The sequence below is a fragment of the Protopterus annectens genome, chromosome 9.part0, assembly GCF_019279795.1.
Source record: "Protopterus annectens isolate FY-2018-M chromosome 9.part0, PAN1.0, whole genome shotgun sequence".
In the NCBI taxonomy this organism is placed as follows: domain Eukaryota; kingdom Metazoa; phylum Chordata; order Ceratodontiformes; family Protopteridae; genus Protopterus; species Protopterus annectens.
In genome coordinates this window covers 630101213-630108714 of record NC_056743.1, presented here as the reverse complement: position 1 = coordinate 630108714, position 7502 = coordinate 630101213, and the positions used below count along the sequence as shown (strand labels likewise).

The window sequence follows — 7502 nt, the reverse complement described above, 5'->3', positions numbered from 1 at the left end:
TAACCATGTCAAGGTTTAAGTCTCCCGCCCTTGTGGTTCTGAGGGATCTAGATTTTTTGAGGTGTAGCATATTCATCAAATCTGGGTTTGACATGGCCTTATATGTCAGGCACAGGTCACCTCTGAGCAAGCGGTATGCGACTGAATAGAGCTGGAGTTCTTTCAGTCTGGCAGCATAAGACATATTTTTGAGACCCTTTATCCTTTTGGTGAGGAACTTTTGGGGCCTTTCCAGCTGCTGCAGGTGTCGGGTCAGATACATTCTGAATGGGGCATTGTACTCAATCATAGTATCCTAACATTTATTTGTCATTTCATTAACTGGCTAGTCCACATATCCTTTTAGCAATAATTATACCACTCAATTTCCAGATTTTCAAAGAATATCCACATTGTTACCTACTATTTCTGTTCTGCTCCTCATAACATTTTGGTTTCCTGTTAAATTACTGAAGACTGAAGTCACTAATTAATGACACACATTTGAATTTCAGACTTCATATCCTTCAGAAAAATGCATGCTATTTCTAGCAACTTTCTGCATTTATAAGACAATTTTTAAAATGTTTCCTTACTTTAGGCCTTTGTCGTCCTCCATTATTTTTGGCTTTATCTAAATTTTTTGTGCTAAGAGGTTGAGAGGTATGCTTGGTGCAACAGTACAAATTAATTTACTTCATACAAAACGTACAATGGAACTAAGACATAAGAAATTGAACTAAAGTTAGAAATATGAACTAGCATTTGTAGTAAAAATTGTAATATTTTACAGAAGGCAAAAGGTTCAACATTAGTCGAATATAATCTTCATAGAGTACCTTATGAAAGACATCTAGTAAGAAAAATATTGAGGTGTATGGGTTCTCAGATATATGCGAGGGTAAATTAGATTATAAATAAGAGATGCATGAATTTGTATGTATACATATAGATGGATATAGATATATAACTATAGCTGTCTGTCTATAGATATAGATATAAATATAAATATAGACAGATATTGCCTAAACAGTGGCAGAACTGTTAAGAACTCTGCCGTATAGCTCATCAGTCAGGATTCAGTCCTGAACTTAAATTAATGCCTATGCAGGGTTTACTAATTGTGTATGTACAGGTTTTATTTTGGTGCTCTGGTTTCTTCTCCCTCCGGCACACATGCTGGTTAATTTGCTACTTGAAGCTGCACATATGTATTATATATATATAAACGGAGATCTCCATACAGAGTGGAATGAGAATTTTCCCTTTTCCTCACTGTAGTGTGATCTCAGAGTTGGTATATTTAAATAGCAGGGTATGTGGGGGGTGCAGGGTGGCTTGCCCCCCTGCATAGAAAGTGCAGTAATTTCATTTTGTTCTTTTTTGTTTTTGTTTTTTTTTTTTGAATGTTCAAAGTTTAAAAACTGCAATCATATGGTCCCGAAGTTTTGAAATTTCGATTATTCAATAGGGATCCATATATATATATATATATTCCATTTAATCTTGCCCTTGTGGTCTGAAAAAGGTCCAACATAAATGTCTTTCTTTATCCATGTAACATGTTTGTCATGAGCTTTTGTAGGAGGGAGGTTGGAATTTTAGCTCCAAAGAAGTAATTTAAAGGCGGGCAAGGACAGGAGAAGGATTACTCTGACAGTAATACTTAACCAGTTTGCATTTCTAAAGGCAAGGCAGTGCCACTAACTGGAGTTAGTCAGTTGATGAACTTTCAAATTCTTCCATATATCTCTTTCACAAGATCCTTGTATTATGTGGTATGCCATGATTACACTCAAAATTTGAGGGAAAGGCAGTTTTGCTAAGGGCCTTTCGGATGTAAGAAAGATGCTTAGCAAAATTTTGCTAAATGCCTTTCATTTTTGTTAAGCACTGATCTTACTTGATAGCATTAACAGCAGCCAGCACCAAACATTTGCACAGCTTTAAAAGCTGTAACACACTTCATTGTCACAAGAAATAAATAGGTAAATAAAAGTGTGGCAGAATGATATCTAAAAGCTTTTAAATCTGTTCATCAATCAGAGGAACACAGCTTCTGACTGACATCTGTAAGACAGTAGTAAGAGTTTTACATTGTTCAATGCTATAAAACAGTTTGAGATCTAATACTGTTTCCTGTAACTAACCAGCCAGAACTCCATGTACTTCAAATAATTGTTTATTTATTTATTTTATTATTTATTGTCATTTGATTATTGGGAAAGTCTGACTGGGTAGAATCCCAATTTCAGCGGACGCCCAGGGAGAAAAGCTCCAAATTATTACAAAAACATTTAAGAACAATAATTTTACAGTCTTCAAAAATAAAACAGAAACATCTGCAGTTTAAATAATTATAATAAATTAGACATAATATAAAAACATTGGTTATGAAACAATATAACGTATATGACAATAAATTAATATTTACAAAAACTTAGTTTGTAAAAAATTAAAGGTAAGTTAGTCTAATACGGATAGAAATTGCAATATGAAGTGAGGGAAAAACAAGCTTATGGTATATTTAGAGAGAAAGTCAGGGAAGAGAATTTGATAGCAGTAAGGAAATAAGTGAAGAAGGGAGAGTAAGAAGATATAAGGAATGAAAAGGTGCATGTTCATATTTAGGGATATAGTTTATCCTGGTTTTGAGCAAGAACAGAGACAGATTTTAGCTAGTAAGTCTTTCAGAGTGGTTTTGAAAGATGAGAGAGAGGGTATAGACCTGATAGATACAGGTAAGGAGTTCTAAGCCTTAGCAACCTTATACGAGTACAGACAATGCCCAGCAGATTTTCTAGGTGTGTAGACAGACAGAAGTTTTTAATCACTGGATCGCAGTGACCAACTGGGAACATAGTTGTGTAGAATGTTTTTTTAGTGCTGGACAGACCAATGGATGCTGGATAATTTTATAAGTGGTAAGAAGTTATTTATATCTTACTTGATGTGGCAGTTGTAACCGATTAAGGCTTTTCAGTGCTATATAGTGGTGGGTTCTGAAAGGGGTGCTGTGCTACAAACTTAGCAGCTCTGTTATAGCATTGTTCAAGTTTTTAAGTTTTGTGAAGCCTAGAGGTTAGTGCATATGGAAGCACCATAAAGAAGAGTGGGGTGGAGATAAGTAATGGCAAGTGTAGTTTTAGTTGTGTTGCTGAGAAAGTTTTTGACGCTGTAAAGCCAGAAGAAGAAGAAAGCATCCCTAGTTCTGGATGAGTTTTTCTTAGCAATTTTGTATATGCAGGTTGTAAGTAAGATTATCATCCACTGTCACTCCTAATAGTTTGTTATGAGAAGTTACTTCAATTGTTGTATTATCAAGAGGGAAGACTTTAATTTTTTTATTTTTTTCATGAGAGAGGAATTTGGGGGAAAAGTAGTAGTTTGGTCTTTCTTGGGTTAAGCATGAGTTGTGAATTATGAAGCCATGTTTCAGTGGCTGTTAAAGCTTCCTCAGTTATTTTTTGAAGGTGTACCATGTTATCAGATATGCAAATGAGAGTGGAATCATCTGCGTATTGTATTAGGGAGGTCTGTTGTGTGGAAGTATAGAGGGTGTTGGTGAAAATGTTAAAGAGGAAAGGACCAAGGATAGATCCTTGTGGTACATCTGTGGTAACTGGGAGGTAAGGAGAGAGCACAGGGTGCCATTTTACTGACTGATACCTATTTGACAGTTAGCTTTTGAACCACAGATGGGTGTGCTGAGAGAGACCTAGTGAGGATAATCGAAGTAGAAGTTTACTGTGACAAACTGTGTTGAAGGCTTTAGACAAGTCTAGAATTAAGGAAGAGACTAGTTTGTCATTATCTCTAGCTTTATTGACAGTATCTATGTAGGTTAGAAGGGCAGTGCTTGTACTATGGGAAGGACAGAAGCCATGTTGTGCAGGGGATAGGAATTCTTCCTGCAGGAGATATTCTAGGAACTGTTTTTGAATGCATTTTCAGGTATTTTGGCAAGGAGCGATAATATTGCTATAGGTCTAAAGTTATTAATATCTGTTAAATTTCCTCCTTTGTGCAGAGGGGTAATGTGTGACTTTTTCCAGAGAGAGGAAATGTGGGATTCCTGGACTGATATATTTATAAGGATTGAGACAGGATAGGCAATGTTACTGGCTACTATTTTTAGGTACTTGAAGTAAGGTCATCAGCTGAAAAATATCACGGTTTAAGTTTGTTTAAGAGTAGTTTTATATAGGATGTAGGCACAGGTTTAAAAGGAAAAGTGTATGTGGTGATATGTGGCTGTTGGGCAGGGTTGGGATTAGATGTTGAGGAATCCTTGGATAGAGATGCTATACTGTCTATAAAATATGAGTTGAACTGTATTGCAGTTTCAAGTGGTGAGTTATCGGTAGAGGGAATTGGGTTGAATTTAGGCCGGGATGTAAGATTTCTTTAATGGATGTCCAAAATTTTTTAGGGTTGTGTTTAGCATTATTCTGAAAGTTATTATAGTATAGCTTTTGTCTTCATTTAACTGTTTTTCAGTACGATTGTGAAACATTCTTAAGTTGTCAAGATATTGAGGTGTTTATATGTTTGCAATTCTTTCCATGCTTTTTTCTCTGTCCTGCATTAGCATTCTACTCTTTTTGGATAGAGAAATTGCATTGTTTGTTTTCAGTCTGTACCTTCTAGGCGGTACAAGGCAATTTAGGATATTTAGAAAAGTTTACTGATTTCAATTAAATCATTGTCTAAGCGGGGGATTTTTAGGAAATTCCAATTAATAGATGATAGTGTAGTAATGAACATTTCTGGGTGAAACTTGGAAAGGCTATGTCCTGTTTTATAAATATGCTGTTTAACTGCTGTATGTGTGAGATGTCTAGTCATATAGGTTGAGAGGTCACTGAGAGAGTCTGACATTGTACCTGCAGTGGAGTATTTGCTAGGGTCTGATAGTACGATCCAGTCTAATAGGGAATTTGATGTCTTGCTATAATGGGTGGGGCTATTAATTAGTTGTGTGAAACCATATAAGTTCATGCTAAATGTAGGAGACTCAGAGTTTATGTCCAACCAACTGACATTCACATCACCTAGTAATATTTTTCTTGTGGAAATATTATGGATATCCAGTAAAGGATATCTTCCAGTATAGCTGTATTGTCACCAGGAGGGATAAAAAGGATGGTAATACATATTTGTTTATAATTGTTTATTTGATGAAAGCAACAAGAAGATCTGCTGAACTGAGTTTTGGTGTTGGTTTGCTGTAAGGGGAAATGTGGTAGTTATTGGGAAATATTAAAGCAATACCAGCCCTTCTCTTTATACAGTCATTACGGATTATATTGTAACCAGGAGGTATCACTTTGGAGTTGTTTATGCTAGATTTAAGCCAAGTTTCAGTTACAGCAAGAACATCAGGCTTATCTTGGGTAATCCAGGCATGTAGTTCAGCAGTTTTATTTCTTACATTTACTGCAGCAAAGCCAAATGTAGCGGGCTTCCCACCCTCAGATCAATTTCTAACTTAGACAAATCAGTTTATAGCCAGAACAAAGCAATTAACAAAGAGATGCAAGTAAAACAGGTTGTCTGTCATTTCCTGAGACTAAATAACTGGCATATGCAGTATAGTCTACTGGTCAAGCAAAAAGGGACAGAACCAACTTAGTAAGAGGTCTTTAGAGTGCACGGACTATTTCACAGAGTCTTTCAATCACAGAGCAGGCATGTATTTAACAGATTAAAGTTAATATGCAGCAAGGTTCTTCATGCTAAATATACTTACATTAAACAATGGCAAAATTCTCAGTAAACTTGCAGGTGTAGGGCCTTGTGGCAGAGCTCCTGCAATATCGAGTTCAGATGAAGAGACTGCAGGCTCTGAAAGGAAAGTAAAAAAACTCTACTAAGCTGTACAAATATATTCAGGCAATAAAAGTTATTACTTATTATACAAAAAGAGATTTGTATTCATGATCAAGTCACACTGGGAATACTTAACTATTTATGGTTTTGCAAAGTGGATGCTACAATAAATTATGATTGGGTCTCTTCAATCATATATAATCAGTTATATATTCAGGACGTGAATATCTATTCACCTCACAAGCTTTGCTTCACTCTGCTCTCAAGGTTAATTTGCTGACATCCATGTCTCAAACACATAATTATAATATTCTATATTATTAGCTGCAGAAATTGTTTTGAGGAAAAGAGAAAAATTCTAACTTGGAAATTAGTTGATTTTGTTACAAAATGCAGTCTGATAGTATATTCTGACAAGATGATTGCTTCGATATCACATTTTGAGAACAGCTACACTCTTTATCAGTTGTCTTTTCTGAGTGTAACAGAAAGTTAATGTAGGGTCCAAGTAGCTACCTACACATTCAAATGGGGTCTATATTATAATTGCAAAACCTAACTTACGTGAATACGGAAACGTCTACACATATTTAGCAAACAGCGAAAACATCGAACGTCCTGAAGTGCGAAATTCGAAATGTCGAATCGTCATAGTTGGCCCTTCTCTGGTATAGCTCCTTAACGTAAGTGTGCAATAGTTATGGACCTTAGGGTTAGGGTGCAGGTTAAGGCAAATGCATACATAGTAATATATGCAACATTTACTTTAGGGTTAGAAGTAGGGTTATGTTAAGTGTATGTATGTGGATTATTTATTTTGTTTGGGTAGGTAGTATGTAGCGGGTGGTGGGGTTGGCCAACTATAACGATTCGACATTTCGAATTTTGCGCTTCAGGACGTTTGGTGTTTTCACAGTTCGCTAAATATGTGTCGATGTTTCCATATTTGCGTAAGTGAGGTTTCACAGTTATAATATAGACCCATTCAAATGATGGGCTCATAAAATATGGTTTTCAAAAGGTCTGTTATAGGAGAATATTTTTTGATAATCTGCATGGCTAAGAAAAGCACTAATTTAGCTTTCTCTGTATTAAAAGTCAGATCATTATTTGCAAATCATAAGTAATCTTTCTGAAAGTCTTTCCATATCTCTGCTTGAATGCAAGTGGAAATGCTTCCAGAGTTTATTTTCAGAATGTCATCAGTACAGATAATTATCTTTAGATTACTGACTCTATAATTAATGGTTTGATAAATTGTGAAAATTACTTATCAACATAGGAACAGTACTAGATAAGTGATCACAGGAACCATGCCAAGCCGTATACACCTTTAAGTAGATACACTTAAAAATAATTGCCCCCCCCCCCTTTATAAGCACTTAACAGAGATCACCTGTCAAACTGAGCAGTGCCAAGCAGGATAGCCCTGTTGTAAATGTCTGCCTAACCATTCAATCATCAAGAATAGCAATAAAAGTAGTACTTTGACATGTAGTGGTAACCTATTCCATAGGCTAGGAATACACTAAGTTAAGAATCTATCATAACAGAGAGTGTTTTTTATATGTTGGTGTACATTTAGGTCCCTGGTAGGGTGTTTGTAGTGCCACTGGTTTGGTGAAGAAATAGGTCAGTAGAACTGAAGCTTTCATTGCTTGAAAAAGTGAATCACAGGTAATCCCAGAAGA

The 7502-nt window shown here is 35.8% G+C and overlaps 1 protein-coding gene across 1 annotated transcript in view; it reads left to right on the top strand.

The window, feature by feature from the left end:
* The window catches only part of NOTCH4 (notch receptor 4), a 563400-nt gene that overhangs the window by 371058 nt on the left and 184840 nt on the right, over nucleotides 1-7502 (top strand). The gene's annotated exons all lie outside the window — the stretch shown is intronic.